General features: G+C 39.8%; 1 long non-coding RNA gene across 2 annotated transcripts in view; it reads left to right on the top strand.

Moving 5' to 3' along the window:
• Window positions 1–15,567, top strand: part of LOC138066765 (uncharacterized) — a 75,701-nt gene that overhangs the window by 12,965 nt on the left and 47,169 nt on the right. For both annotated transcript variants that reach the window (XR_011140256.1, XR_011140255.1), the window contains exon 3: window positions 8,873–9,002. This is a non-coding gene — a long non-coding RNA (uncharacterized lncRNA). The remainder of the gene's footprint in view (window positions 1–8,872; window positions 9,003–15,567) is intronic.

A 15,567-nucleotide genomic window follows, 5' to 3' on the forward strand; every position in this document is an offset into this window, starting at 1 on the left:
AAGAAAATAATTTTTAAAGTGCTAGAAAACTGCCCATAGTAGAAAAGAGATAATAAAAGGAGGATCAAAAATAGCAAACGCCATGGTAGGCAACCATAAGGAAAAAAATCCTGACGAAGAATACTCCCAAAATAAAGTCATAGTTGCATGTATCTCCATTAGTAAAAAAGCAATGTAAAGCAGTCAGATACGCCAGGCATTCTGTAGCACCTATAAGTAGTAACTATTATAAATCTGATTTCTGAATGTTTAGTTGAATAAAGTTTTGAAAGAGCAAAAGTACAAAATTTCTCTAACTCGACATGTTTCTCTCGTTCCAGAATGCTGTCTGGAAAAAAAATTTCAGAAAAAAGCATTTAATACAAAACCTGGTCATTATAACTCAGTATACTAATTCTTCACAGGTCTAACATCAAATTGGCTGCTTGAGTTCATGGACATGAACAAACCCCTATAAAGTTTTGCATAAAGGAACAGGTCCATCCAACTATAGGGTCAGACTCTGCATAACTAAGTGGTGTTGATGTTTCCTCATGACTTTTCTTCAAATCTGTCTGAAGAAAAAATTAACTAGACCTGGAACATAAGGAATCAGTCAAGAGCAATGCTAAATCACATGCTTCTGTTGCTAGTGAGACTAAAACAAGCAATGTCTGTTCTTCTGAAAAGAAAGGTACAATAAATACTATTGTATACAGTTTTATTACCACAAGCTAGATGTAGTCTTTAAGATTTTGGCAAATTGCCAGTGCAATTCTTCACACAGTTTATCTACCAAGAAATTAGGATTGAATTCTCATCTACTGTGATTGATTATATACTATCCTTTCTGTAAGAGTTAAGCTCCATATGAAACTTCAGAGATTTTTAGGCATACCTGGAGAAGAGTGGGGGAGGAGGAGAAAATACTACGTTAGAAAAACTTCAGAAGGCAGGCAAACACTAATTAGATTGTAGTTAAAAACAAATACAAAGTTATAATATTCAAATCACATTTGTTCTGCTTCATTTCCCTCCAGAGCCCCCTTTTATGTAGTCTTTTGTGCACAAAGTATGGCAATAATGTTGGCTTACATTAATGTCACATTTTTTATGTAGCTAAATTACATAATCTTGAAAGAGTCGTGCACATTCATTATAAGCATCATTACTAGCTGTATATTTCCTCTCCCAAAGCATTACTCCTGAAAACACAATGAAGCATCTTAACTTTCCAAGCTAGCAAAAACACTAATCTTGCTTCAAACTATAGTATTAATGCCAGGCTCCAAGTCTGGATTTGAGAAGAGAAGCACAGCCTCAGTTTTTCCATGAAGGCTGATAGGGTGTGTATGGTTACTGTACAGAGAAGGAAAAGAGACAGATTTAATCTGGTCACATGCAAGGAGCATAATGAAGGGTTCTTCCTGCTGAAGAAGCCTGACTTAAAATAAAGTTGAGGTGTACCATTAGTAAACATTGTTTTAAAAAAGGCTTTGTGGTTTTAACACAAGCCTTAATTAAAAGCTACACCTAACATGTTAAGAACTCACTATATCATGCTCGCTATGTAACTGCTAGGTATTTGTTCCCTATGTCTCTTTTAGCCTTCGCTAAAAGGCAGAACACTTACCTGACAGAAAAATCTCTCCTAGAATAAGTGAAAATAACTACACTTGATAGTAGCAGTTGAACACCATAGTACAAAGAGAACTGTTTATCCTCTCCCCCAGCATTTCCTCCTGCCAAGAATATAGCACTATTCAGCATGAAGTATAGGAAACTCGGGTCAGTCAGAGCACCCTCCCCTAACCGGAGGAACTGTAGCACCCCAGTTCTAGAGGGGCAGGCTAAACTAGAAAAAAATGCAACACAAATGGCACTTAATCATAAACATAGCTTACCTCAAAAAAAAAAAAAGAGTAACATGTAGATAAACTACCAGAACTCTTCTTCAGTTCGTGTCTTGGTTTTAAGACCTATTAATAAAGGCTTTTTTTCCCCCCTGCCCTTTCAAGTACAACTTCACATACATCTTCCTCCTCCCATATAGGACAGTAGTATAACAACTTTCCTTAGCGGAAGACAGAATAAGAAAAAGGAGTGAGCAACAGCCTCCCACCCATGAGAAACAAAAGAGCCTTGCATTCTATCTTATTTCCTATGCAAAAAATCCTTTTGCATTTCAGTCTGCATGGTTCATGAACACACCGGTATCTGTTTGAGAAAGGGAAAAGTTTGTATCCTGCCATTTCTGAAAACGGAGCTGAAGAAGTCTAGATCATTGCCTTGGACACCAGGAGCAGTTGAAGCACTTTGCTCACCTCAAAGCATGGATCGCTAGCAGTGCATATTTCTCTGAAAGCACCTGAGATACTTTAATCACTTCAGGGATGTCAGCCAGCCACCTCATTGACTCATGAACACAGACAGACTTAGCTCAGCAGAAACAATTCCATCCTAATCATTTGTCCTGGCCTTGGACAAAGTACTACTGAACCACAAATAAAAGTTTTTTGACTTAATACAGTTTGCAACACTGCATGTTAAGTGCTGGCTTACCTTACTAGGGCAGCCACAGCTGTCTGAGATGTGCTTTACATGAAGTTCAGCTTTCTCTACCATGAGATAGCAAACGCTAGGAACAAACAAGCAGCAGAATTAAGTTGTTGTCCCTTTTAGCTCTACCTATGTTCCTGAGTACTATCAGACAATTAAATTACAAAGCAGAAGATAAGCTCTAGATGTGGTAGACTCATAACAGAAATATTGCCTATTTCAAAGCTCTTTAAAAATTAAAGACTTTGAACTATTGAGGTCCTTGTAAGTGAATGCTGTAACTTAATGAAAGCAGCCACACATTTTCCATTGCAACTAAAACATATACTAGTGTTTCACAGGTATATCCTAATTCATAGGAGCTACTTAGCACAGAGATACATAAAAAAACAAGTAAGTACAATAACTACCTTGTTTCAGTCTTTTGTTTATCATCTTAGTGCTATTACAAGGAGGGGAAAGCAACACAGGAAGTCCTTAAATAGGTGACTTAATCTGCTTGATGAGAAGAAAAGGAACAGGTGGTGGAAATGAGTGGTTTGACTTTCAGCTGTAGATTTTAGAAGGTCCCTTCTTAGGGATGGGATGTGGTAGTCCTCTTCAAAGGTAGGTTGTTCTATGTTTTAAATGTTAATCTGTTGTAAAATGGTGTTGCTGTCTAGCTGAAAGAGGTTAGAGGGTTTGGCTTGTTGCAGGGTGTTGTTGCTGTTAACTTTTTAGAGTTGATCTTTTTTCTTGAATGCTAAAATACAGTAATGTTGGTATCTAATATCTCACTGGTAGTTTCCCATATAGTACTGCTAAGTAGCTGCCTTCTTTCTCTGTGATAAAGATGAATGTTCTATCTTAAAAACTAGCGTAAGTGAAGAAAGTGACTATGACTTATGGAAATAGAGCTCTGCTAGAAAACTGAACAAGGAAAGGAAAGTGCTAAAACTGTTTAGGGCAGCAATTTTTGTTCAAGATACAAAAAGATAAGCGCTTGCACTCCTTGGTTAGCTCTGATGTCTTGTTGCACAATTCAATCAGTCTGATTTGTGTGCTAAGTAAAAAAAAAAAAAAAAAGTAGTTAGCCTTTTGAATTTAGATGCCTATAGTGACTTAACATGATATAGTAGACTTCTTACTATAACATCCAAGGGCTTTTTATTAGTTTAGTTTAAACTCTCTGCAGATATTGTGTTCTTGTCATGCTCCATTGTCTTTAAAAGCCAAGACAGGACTGTTTGAAGTTGAAGGTAATGAAATTTTAAACCTTGAAGTTCATGGTAACCTATGTGATAAGAGAGACAGAGATTGACTCTAAAACCTACCCCTCTTTAATATAAAATAGAGCATCTCTCATTTAAATAGTAATTTATCTTCAAAGGCAATATTGTCTCTGACCTACTTACGTTATGTAGCCTAAGACCTAGGTCTTCTAATATATTGTTACCATTATAGTAAGCTCTTTTTCCAGGCTTGAACGTTCCTGAGCTTGCTTACTAGTAAGACTGTACTTGCTAAGAGGCTTGATCTTTCCAGACCTAGAAGAAAGTACTGACAGTGTATGAAGAATGAGCTAAGTAATATTCCCACAGCGATATTTAGCATATTAGAACACAGGAGAAGTTTAAGGAAACTAGCTTTATTCAAGCAAAAACTGATATCTAAACTGTAACTGTGTTTCAAAGGGTATCAAGTGACGCTCTTGAAAATTAAAAATGGAGCTATTCAGTCTTTGCTTCTATTATCTTCTTTTGGAATACAGCTGCAATTATAATGCAAATTACATGGACAAAATCCTTACTGAGTTTGAGCTTTGATACATACATTTTCAGAAGTGGAGTAGCTCTTTTTTATAGATGGTCCTATACACGGCTAGTCTTTATGACGTCACTGATGTTTTCTTTTTCTCCTTTTAATTATTTGGTTCTAGGGTATGCAGACTATAAATCATAAAATCACTGAAGGATTTTGGGAGCAATGGGTTTTGGGCTTTTTGTTTTTAACTGGGAATGGGAGTACTTTGTTCTTGAATGCATCCTTTGAAATAGGATGTATGCTTTGGAACAGGCAGGAAGAGTTTATAATGAAGTGTGTGCTCTATTCACCATCAGCTGGTCTTCCAAAGTAGCAGACTTCAGTGTACCCTGGGGAGTTATTGCAGCCCAGCAGAGCTTATCAATGGGTAGAGCATAGATCGCGCAGAGATCCTAGCATAGCACTACAAAGAAATTGTAGGATTATGGACAATATCTGTGCAGCCTTCCAAATAGAATGGTAGGTCACTTTGCAAGTACTAATCTACAGTAAAAACCTGTCAGTGCCTTAACCTGTCTCTTTATGACATCTTCCCCATCAAGGCTGAAAGGGTTGCCTGCAGAGCAAATCGTGTGTGTATCTTCCTCCAGTTTTTTTACTCATTTAAAAAAAAAAAAAAGTCTCATACTTCCCCGTACTTCTCTGGGACCCCTGAGCTTGGGGGATGGATATCTCTTGCATGAGGCACTTGTCTTACAGTCAGTGTTTTTGCTGTTTCCAGTCTTTGATTTTAACTGCTGAACACAATTATGCTAGAGCTCTCATTTTGAGAGGTGATTTCTTTTTCTCATTAAAAAGAAAAATGCAAGTAAGCTGTCACCAGCAGTCATTGTAGGAGCAGTAAATGTTAGACGCTCAGTTACAAATCTGGACCTTTCCTTTGCTGTGTTACTGTCTCTAATGAGGATCAGGCTGCCCCCGAGGACAGCATGAGGTGCCAGTGTAAGACCTACTGCTGCAGGCTTTGGGTTGCTTTGGGGTGGGGACCTGAGCTCAGGTGTGAGGCAGGGGTACCTGTTCTGGTTAGTTAAACACTATATAACTCGGCCCTTCTGCCAAAGTCCACTATTGGTGAAAACTGTATATAATGGCTTCTTAATATCCTGTAGCGCTGTCGGTAAAGCGTCTACTCATGATTTTCTCTGCCTGCCTGGCTAGGGGCCAATTCTTGTTGCCTATGCAGAATAGATCCAAATGGCTTATTCACTCTTAGTTAGCTGGAGCTCATCATCCAGTAACCCCAAAGATGGGGTGACTGTGTTATGCTTGTGAATTCAATCCATTTTCCTCTCCACAAAACTTTTGCATTCATTTCTTTAGAGGGTTTTGATACACTTTACCTTCTGTTTCTTAAGAAAAGTAGTAAAAAAAAAAAAAATCTTGTTGCATAATGCTTGCTTATCTGATGGAGGAAAAGGGAAGACCAGCATGAATCTTGATACACATCCTGTAAAATCTATAATAGACCTAAAAGGTGGTACATGGGCGTGCTCCAGTTTGCTTTCGCTCTTCAAGCTTTCCAAGTGGATAACCTTTATTCTGGTACAATGTTGCTGCGTTAGATCTGAAAAGGTCCCCTGACATCACATGGCTAATCGAGGCTCCTCAGTGAATAGGTCCTGGCCTTCTAGCCGTATCCTGAATGCGCTATTGACTTACTGACAGGAAGGCCTGTTGTGATAACAAGGGAAGAAATGATTCAGCAAGCACCGGAAAGCCTCCCTTGATTTCGCATCTGCTACTCCCTTTCTTTCCATGCTGCCTGAGCCCCTTTCACACGAGGGGAAAGTCTTGCATTGTTCTGTTCTCGAGTCTTTTTGGTGGTGGTGTGTTTTTTGGGGGGTTTGTTTGTTTGCTTTTTTGTTTTTTGTCTGTTTACTTTCAAATGTCACATTTTCCACTGGCAGTATCAAAAGCAAAATAAAACAACTGTTAGCCTGATGGAGTGTCAGAAAGTATTAACTACTGCTCAGCTGAAGCAGAAAATAGATATGTGAATGCAAAGTGCTGCATTATGAATATCAGGGCAATTTCCAAAATTAGCTTAAGAAAGTGCAAGGGATTAGGGTATTGTCTTACTGAACTGTGGCAGTCTCTAGGGTGACTCAACTGCAGCCCTTTAACAACAAAATCCCAAATCCTGCTTTAGATAAGTCGTTTGGGGGCTGTAACATTAACAAAGAGGCACTAATCAAACTTTAAGATGCTTTCGCTGTGTACTACAGCATCCAGTATGCTTAAACAGCTAAGAGAACGTTGGGAAATTATTTTATTTAAGCAAGAAAAAAGTAATAAAGCCAGTCGTTATTAATCCATGCTTCCTGTACGAGTACTGTGTGTGCTAGCATGCATTTCTATGCATTTTCATTACCATAGCAATGCTTTTGCTGTATTTGGGCAATGCATACTTGGGGCCATTTATACTTATTTGAATGAACGAAAACCATATTAAATGTTCCGGTCTGGATGTTAGAATGAGTCAAAATTAAGATATATACTAGGAAGCATATAACGTGTTCGTTTAAAAAGGCTAACATAAAAATCAGGAGGCTTACAGATCCTTGTTTTAGTGCAGTTCATGATGTAGGAGTGTATGAATTACCATATGAAATGAAAGCAGTAGTCCATATACTTTGTCATTCCATCTCTTAATTAAAAAAAAAAAAATCTGAGGTATCCCTCAGCTTGGGCTTTTTTGATTAAATCGAAAGGAAAGTTCCATTTGCTCTGCCTGTTTACAGAGAAAGCTGACTTCTTTCTGAAGCAGCTTAGCTTTTCCACACTCGTTTTACATTACATTCTTTAAGTAACTCTTTGTGCTACTCCTCCTCTTCCAGCTGTTTTGTTTGAAATGTCTGTGTTTTCCATGGCACCATTGCATGGTTTCTGAGCACATCAAATTGTCTGAATTTTTAACACCTAAATTAAGAACTTTTTGGATTAGTTTCCTTTTTTTAATGAGGGAGTGCAGCAGAATAACGTTGTGTAACAAGGTCAGGTTGTTTGCTGAGTCATCCTAAAGATCCGGTGCGAGAGCTTTCCTAAGGGCTCAAGCAACTTTGGCAGAGTGGCTGTCCTGTGGAGGCTTGGAGGGTGCAGCTCTGTGTCAGAGGCGCGGGACCCTGGCCAAGGCACAGCAAATGCTGGAACAGCTGTGTCTGGGGAGAGCATGAGATTATATATATAATATATATAATATATATTATAAGAGCGTAGGGCTGTGCCCAGACTAGGAAGGGGGTGCCCTAGGGGAAGGCAGGTGGCTGAAGGTGCCTTCCTCTGTGGCCTTAATGAGGTGGCAGTCTCCTTAACTTTTGCTGGGACCAGTGTGGAAGAAAGCGCTTAGCTGGCGTTAATCTGCAAGTGAAAATCTGGCCCATAGACTCCAAAGTAAGTTACTGAGTTTCCAGCAGCGTGACAGCCAGATGTGATCATTAATGGCATTTTTCTGAGGGTAGCTATTGACCCAGAAGGCATGAGGCATTTCCTAGCAGTGCACTTCTGCTGCTCCCAGCAGAAGTCACAACTATTTGTTAGGAAGCTGTTGATCCTAGAAGCGTTGTGAAACCATTTCAGAAGTTTTCCAAGCACTTTATGAAGGAAAACGTGACTCAGGAACACTCCAGAGTTATGTTTCTCTTGGTGTATACAAAAGGTCAACCCCTATGTTATAGGAAGACTGGAATAAAAAACTTGATAAGGCCTTGGAGGAACAGCACTGTAGAGAGCGTTTTCATGACAGGATGTTCCCAGGTGATCTGAAGTTCGGCTGCCAAAGTGAGATGAGGGTATAAAGCATCATTTTCATTGGTTTGGATCCTTCTGTCATGTTATCTACAGGAATTGTTTGAACTATCAGTCTTGCTTCATAAAACATGACACTTTACTACAGACTATACTTACCCTATCTTATCTTCTCATCTTTCCCATGTGATGATGTCAATACAAACTAGGATTAAGTGCCAACAGATGGTACGTACAGGAAGATATTTTTCTATGGGATAAGTGTAAACGCTTACTTGAGCAGTCTTATTTTTTTTGTTAATGACCTCGTGAAAGATACTTCAGAACTACTTTTAGTTGAGACTAGGAGAGGGGAAAAATGACTTTGCCAAATCTATTCAGAAAGTTTTTTACTGAGCCTTTATTGTGGTGGCTGTGTTTCTGCTCATGCAGCACAGGCTGGGTCTCAGGCACTGGAGGGCAGTGCTAGCACTGTAACACATGGCTGACTGCCCAGGCTCTCCGCTGAGAAACAAAACTTTGACATTGAAAAAACACTTAAAATTTGAGAGTACTAACAGTGCTTTAAGTGGCTCATTGTAACAGAAGAGCAGAGAAATGCAGCAGGGAAATGGAAGCATGCCTTGCATACCTCAGTTCTTTTAAAATGAGAAATCATATTTCCCCTTTTGTGTCCCTCATGCACTCTAATTTATGCCTTAGGAGGAGGGGAGGGGAGCAAGTACTTACAAGCATTAGCTCTGGACTGGATTCTGAACGCTTAATGTACTGAACTGTCTTTTCACAGCCCATATTTGAAGGGTTATGTCTCTGCCTGAAGATGGCTGGATCCATGGAGGCAGAAAAATAAGAGTTCCTCAGATTCCCTAGAAGGCCTGGAGAGTGCTGATCGCACTGGCACAGCAAGTAAGGGAGAGGTCAGTGAATCAGTTCAGTAGTCTCAGGTGGCACACATCTTGTATATGTCCCATTTCTCTATACATGTATCTAGTAATACAATTATTACTATATTTTGTGTTTCTGCATACTTCATCTTTAAATTTCTAGCAGCCTGGTGAATACTGCAGAAAGCCAGTATGTTCTGTTCCATTTCAAAGTACAGTCTATTACAGAACAGTATGCTTTCTCATGGAAATATATTTTTTTCCCTTATACTGATATTTTTCCATGAATTTGAATTAGCTTGAAACTTATGGCTCTTCTTTGTTCATGTGAAGCGTTACCTAGTGTGACCAAGTAAGTATCCTATATAAAGGATCTATGTCTAATTAATCTATGTTATCTTTTCTTATCTGAAAAAGATAAGTATTAAATGCTGTTCCTAACATGAATCTTTTTGCTGCCTTAGAACAAGAGGATAATAAACAATTATTCTATAAAACTGTCTATCGCGTTGCGGAATTTCATGGCACTGAAGAGGCTCTAATTCTTCAAAATTTCTCTTTCTATCTTTTTTTTCTTGCCAGATAAGTTAAATGATTTATCAGATGTTTCTATCCCGAGTATTTTTTGTTAGTGAATTCAGCTTGTGTCACTGGGAAATAATCCTTCTTTCTCAGCTACTGTTAATGCTTTGTTTTTCTAGAGTTCCATTTACTGTGTTCCCTAGGGAAACAGATTCCCCAAGCCCCTATTCATGTGACAAAGCTCAGGGACTACTTACAGACTTCATTTGTATATACAAAGATTACTCGTGTTTCTAAGATTCAGTGCAATCAAGCCATCTCTGGTGAGATTTTTTTTACATTGTCATAAATAACATGCCTCGTTCCTTTCAGTTTATAAATGTAGTTCCTATTCCCGCGTGCAAAAATGATGCTATAAATGAAGTGCATTTATATATTTTACTTGCTGATGAAAGAAGTATATATTCATTATCTATTGTAAGATGTAAGAACCACAAAACAAATTGCAAGTGTCTTCTTTGAGTTAGTAATAATTGATAGTATCTGGTTCCTATATCGTGATTTCCATTTCATACGTGGGGAACAGAGGCATAACAAAATAAAATGACTTCCTGGAAATTGCCCGAGCAGCTTGTAGCAGAACCTGGAAAACAATCAGGAGTTCTCAGCACTAGTCGTTTGCTCTATACACAGTGGTTCTCCTTCATTAAAACTGGAAAGATTTTCTTTTCTCAACAATGAGGAGGTCAAGTGATTGTGAGAGGCATTTAAACTCTTAATTAATTTAGCTCCAACTGATGTGAGAGCTGGAAAAAACATGTATCAATCTGCCTTTTTTGAAATGTGAATAACTTTAAAAGTTTTATTATAAAATCATGTGATGGAGGGAAAGGAAGAGTAGAGCAAGAGAAGGAAGTGAAGAGAAAAGTAAAATCAGTAAACAAGTAAAATCACTGTTATTTGTATTAACTAATCCATTCTAAGGCTATGTAAATTTGATGCAACTAAGCTGATAAGGCTTCCTTGGCCTATTGAAAAAAAGCAAATCTATGGCTAAAACATGTTTCATAGGTACTTGCGGTTACAGATTCTCATTATTGTTTATTTCCATAGATGACCTGTCTGAACTCTCTCTGTTGTAGGTGATCCTATAGCTAGAAAGTGCTCTGGAGAGCAAAGGCCCCTATTTACAGAAGGACAGGTGCCATAAAGCACATGCTTATCAGCCATGATTGAGTAAGGCTTTTGATCCTGGCCTGTTGCATTTTTACTTTGAACCTACAAGCCGGAGAAAGTGCCTTGTGATGTTAAAACTGTTTTTACAAAAACATCAAACCTCCCACTTTGGACATCAGAAAACAGACTTGCTCTGTTGAACTGAAAATAGAAATCTGTCTTTTTCATAGTCTGCTCCTCTGATCTTGTGCCAGTAAGTCACAGAAAGGAGTGTTTTCATTATGTCACTAATGCATCCCGTTTCTCCTCATCCTCCTTCTCTTGTGACTCAAAGGTAGAGTATTCCTTAGGACCTCTAGCCTATCATCCCTCTTGTAGCCCCGCAAGGATCTTTGCTACAGCTAAAGGGGGACTGACATTCCCTGTGACACTGTATCTAGTGCTCACACTGGGTTCGTACCCCTGTCAGCCTGAGCCAGGCTAATCTACCTTTTTGTCACAGGGTAGTCATGTATGTTACGAGTGTTGCTCTGAGTGTTCAGTGATCCCTGTAATGCTGCACAAATAGATAGCCAGTTCCCAGAGAATGGAATTTCTACCCATCTGTGGCTAATATGTTGATATTGGCGAGCTGACTGAAAAGTTAGCAAGATTCATGTTATGGATTTGCCTTAGATGGTGAGAGTAAGAAGTGCATCTTGAAGGAAGGGCTCACTTTAAGGCAACAAAGATACAAGATTGCTCTGGGACTATTAGAAAATAATGGTATTTGTGTGTCACACGGCTTCAGAAAGTGAGCAAACATGCCCATCACTTTCTGCATGATGGGACTCAAAACTATCACTTTGAAGAATACATGATACCTATTCACTGAAGGCTGAATGCTGAAGCTTACCTTCGTAAGCTGAAATCTTGCATCCATCTCATTGTGATTAAAGTTAGGTGGATCAACTGTGAGTTTAAGGACCTCTAATACTTTCCTGCAATAGATCATAAAAAAAAAAAAAAAAGATTGGGAAATTGAATCTCTCCAGTATTCTGAACAGTTGCAAGGTGATGGTTGAACGTTCACGTGAACTGTTGAAGGTATCAGGATGCCATTTCCAAAACCGTTTGCTTGTGTGGCAGTTCTTATTTATGTATTTATGGCCCATATGTAACACTAGCAAGACTAAAGACAAATATTTTCAAGAGGGCTGAGTTTGGGATATAGTTGGTTGGCTGGCTGAGCTCAGACAGAAAGAAAGTGTGCCTGTTAATACTGGTATGCCTTGGAGGCAGAAAAGGGATAGAGGGGTGTTGTGTGGTCTTCCTTGCTGGAAACACAGGGTGATATTCTTGAGTCACTCATTGAAAGGTATGTGCTGCTTTCCCAAACGGAGTTCTCTGATGTAGTTGTTTCTGGTGATTACAGGAGTTTGCTAGCAATACGTATTGTTATTTCAGAATCTAAAAGGATGGCTGTTGTGGCCATTGTAGGAATAATCTGTTCTTTACAATTTCAGTATTGCATTTCCTGTAAGCCTTTATTTTGATTATAAAATATAGTTGGAAAGCTTAGTTTTAAAATGTCTGTTTCGGGTTTTGAGTGAAGAAATTCACAAACCTTTTGTTTTCCAAGAGTTTCATGCTTCAGCTCTAATAAAGTCTTCAAATGCTTGTTACTTCATAAATATTTTCTGAACAGCCATTACTGCACAGGAAAAATCCACAAGTTATTAAAGATACAATTAAACAAAGGTGTCATAACTGTGCTAAGCCAAAACATTGCAGACTTTCTAACTTAAGAAGGATATTTTTAAACTAGGTTTGATGGGGAGGAGGGACTGAGGGCTAGAGGTAAAAGGAAATGTTGCAAATGGAGGAGGCATGTCTGGAAGAAGGCTGCGAGGGGCCCTTAACATTCCTGCTCAGAGGCTTACTTTGCGTGTCAGTGTGCTAACATGTAGAGCCTGGGCAGCACAGGAAAGGCTGGAGGTCTACATGCAGTCACAGGGCTATGATGAAACTGGAAGCAGACATGTGCTGGGATAGCACGTGTGACAAGAGCGTGGTCATGGATGGGCACAGGCTGTTTAGGAAGAATAAATAAGAGGAGGAGGAGTTGTGTGCTCTATGTAAAGCAGCTTCTTGATGGCACAGAACTCCAATATGAAGCCAGGGATGTGCCCATTGAAAATCTATTGGTGTGGAGATCAGAGGGTATCTCTGATGCTGTGGCAGAGATCTGTTATAGACTGCCTGCTTAAGAGGATGAAGTTGTTGAGGCTTTCTACAGTCAACGAGCAGAAGTTACGAGCTCTGGCCCTCGTGGCAGACTACCACTTAGACCCCTTCTGAAAGAGCCCTGAGCTGGCAAGCCAGGCAGTTCCCAGACTGCTAGGATTGTCTGAGGTGACAATGCCCTGATGCTCGTGCCAGAGGGAATAGCTAGGGTTAGCGCTTTACTTGGCCCCCAGGAAATAGGGAAGAACTGGTTGACATTCATGGTCGCAGGTCAGGCATAGAGTTGCAGCTTGGGCTGCAGTGGCCATGACACAACCGGATTCACAACTCGGAGGAAGGCTGAGTAGATAAGCAGCAGGATTATGACTGCTTTTAAGAAGAACAGGCTTTGGCTTACTTAAGGAATTGGTAAATAGAATCCTCTGGGAGACTGCTATGAGGAGGAAAGGTGCCAGGGAGAGGTCACTAATTTAAACAAAAAATAGTGAGATGTTGGGAACAAACTATGCTATTAGGCAGAAAGGCCAGTAATTTAGGTAGGAAACCTGCTTGGCTAAGCAAGGAGCTTCTTGCTGAACTAAAGTGCAAAAAGAGTGTATAAAAACTGGAAACGTACGATGGAATGAAGGAGGCGTATAAAAGCACTACTTGGACATTTGGGGGGTGAAATTGAGAAGGCTAAAGCTGAGCTGCAGATAAAACTAGTGAGGGACACTAAGGGTGATAAGGGATGCTACATCAATGCTTGTAAAAGGAAATTGAGAGAAAATGTGGCTCTGATAAATTGGGGAAAGACAACCTAGTGACAGATGATGCAGAAGAAGCTGAAGTACTCAAACTTTTTTTTGCTTCAATCTGTTTGAGCCTCTAGGAGGATATGGTGAAGGATGGACTAGCTGGCTTCACCTCAAGATCCTCTTGGAATTAATTTCCAAATGCATGGATAACAGGAGCGATCTGACTGGGAGCTGTCAGCAGGTTTCAATTTACTATGGGCAAATCACACATGACCGATCTGATCACCTTCTGTGATTAAATGACTGGCTGTGTGGGTGAGGGGAAAGCAGAGGTAATATACCTCAACTTTAGCAAGGCTTTTAGTGCCGTCTCCCACAGCATTCTCACTTGGAAAGTAAGGAAGCATAGACTATCAGATAGGTGGAAAATTGGTTGAACCACAGGGTTCAGAGGATAGTAATCAACGGCTCAACCTCCATTTGGTGCCTTGAGACAAGCGAAGTACCTCAGAGGCTGATACTGGAGCTGATATTGAACAATATCTCCATCAATGAACTGAATGATTCAGCGTACCTCTGCCAAATTTTCAGGTGTTACTAAGCTAGAGAGAGTGATTGACAAGCTAGGAGTTGGGCTACTTTCATTTGGTGAAGAGGAGTCTAAGTGACAATCTAATAGCAAGTGTCAGCTTCTTGAATGTTGTTTACAAAGACAAAGGAAACAAGCTTGTTTTGCTAGTGGCAGGTGGTATTAGAGGGCTCAGCAGCCGCACATTGTTGCTTGGGAGGTTATGAAACACCTATTCATATTATAAAAAGCTTTTGGACATATCTAATATTGGTAATAATCTTGCTTTGAGAGGAAGGCTGGACTAGAGATCATCGAGGATCCCTTCTCTCTGGATTTAAAAAAAAAAAAAAAAAAAAAGTCCGAGCAGCAGCCGCTATCGTGTATTAGCTGCCAGAGGCTCTGACTTTTTTCATTCTCTGCCTCTTGTAGTTCATCTAAGGCATGTTTTGTGTGATTGCACCAAAGGTGGGTTTGAAGCTGGGTTGGCCCTACAAGACTGACTTCCATTGCCCAAGCAGCCCAAGGGATTTCCAAATCCTTTGCTGTTTATAGATGTGTTTGTGGCAGACAATCTTGGGAACAGGTGCTGGTATTGGAGCTGAGCCATGGGATGTATTGGGAGCTAGGCAAAAGACACGCTCCACAGACTTGGAGTTTTGCTTACTTTTCCTTCCCATGCTTCAGAAATTGCTCTACTGGCCCCTGAGATGAAAGTGAAACTGTGGTTCATGCAGACATGCCTGGGATAGCTTTAATCTAGCTAGCTCAGGTGCTGGTAGCACTGGAGCTGTAGCAACAGTACAAACCACAAAACTCTCCTGAAATGCTGATTAAAAATATGGGTAGTTATCTTATGCTAAGCTCTGTGCTTCCTCAGCTATGCTACAACACTCTTTTCTAATGTGAAAGGGGGCCTCAGCTTATTTTTCTTTGCAAATATAGAACTTTAAGAGTAACTTTCACTTGCAAGACTTTCTGTTCAAAGCTAGCAGATTCAGATTGTGCAGACTGTCATGATAGAAGTGCTCCATGTTCTCTTTGAAAGCAGACCTTCTAGCTGGTTAAATATGTACCACATCGTACAGCAGTGCCAGGTCATCCCAAGGATGGAGAGAATATGAGTATAGCTTAAGCCATGTTTCTGCCCTCTCTCAGCTTCCGGTAGAGCACTGTTCACTCAGGCCGAAAAATGTGCTGGATTTTGTCCAGACGTCCCTTGTTCTTTGGGTTAAATTTACTAAAATTTAAATAACAGTGAAATGTGAACTAATGTTGTCAGTTTGACTGCCCTCTAGGTCTCAATCCCCTTTGTCCATTTCTGCCTCTCACAGCAAGCAGCCTCTACCACATGGGCCTGTCATTTACT

The sequence above is a fragment of the Struthio camelus genome, chromosome 3 (assembly GCF_040807025.1).
Source record: "Struthio camelus isolate bStrCam1 chromosome 3, bStrCam1.hap1, whole genome shotgun sequence".
NCBI lineage: Eukaryota > Metazoa > Chordata > Aves > Struthioniformes > Struthionidae > Struthio > Struthio camelus.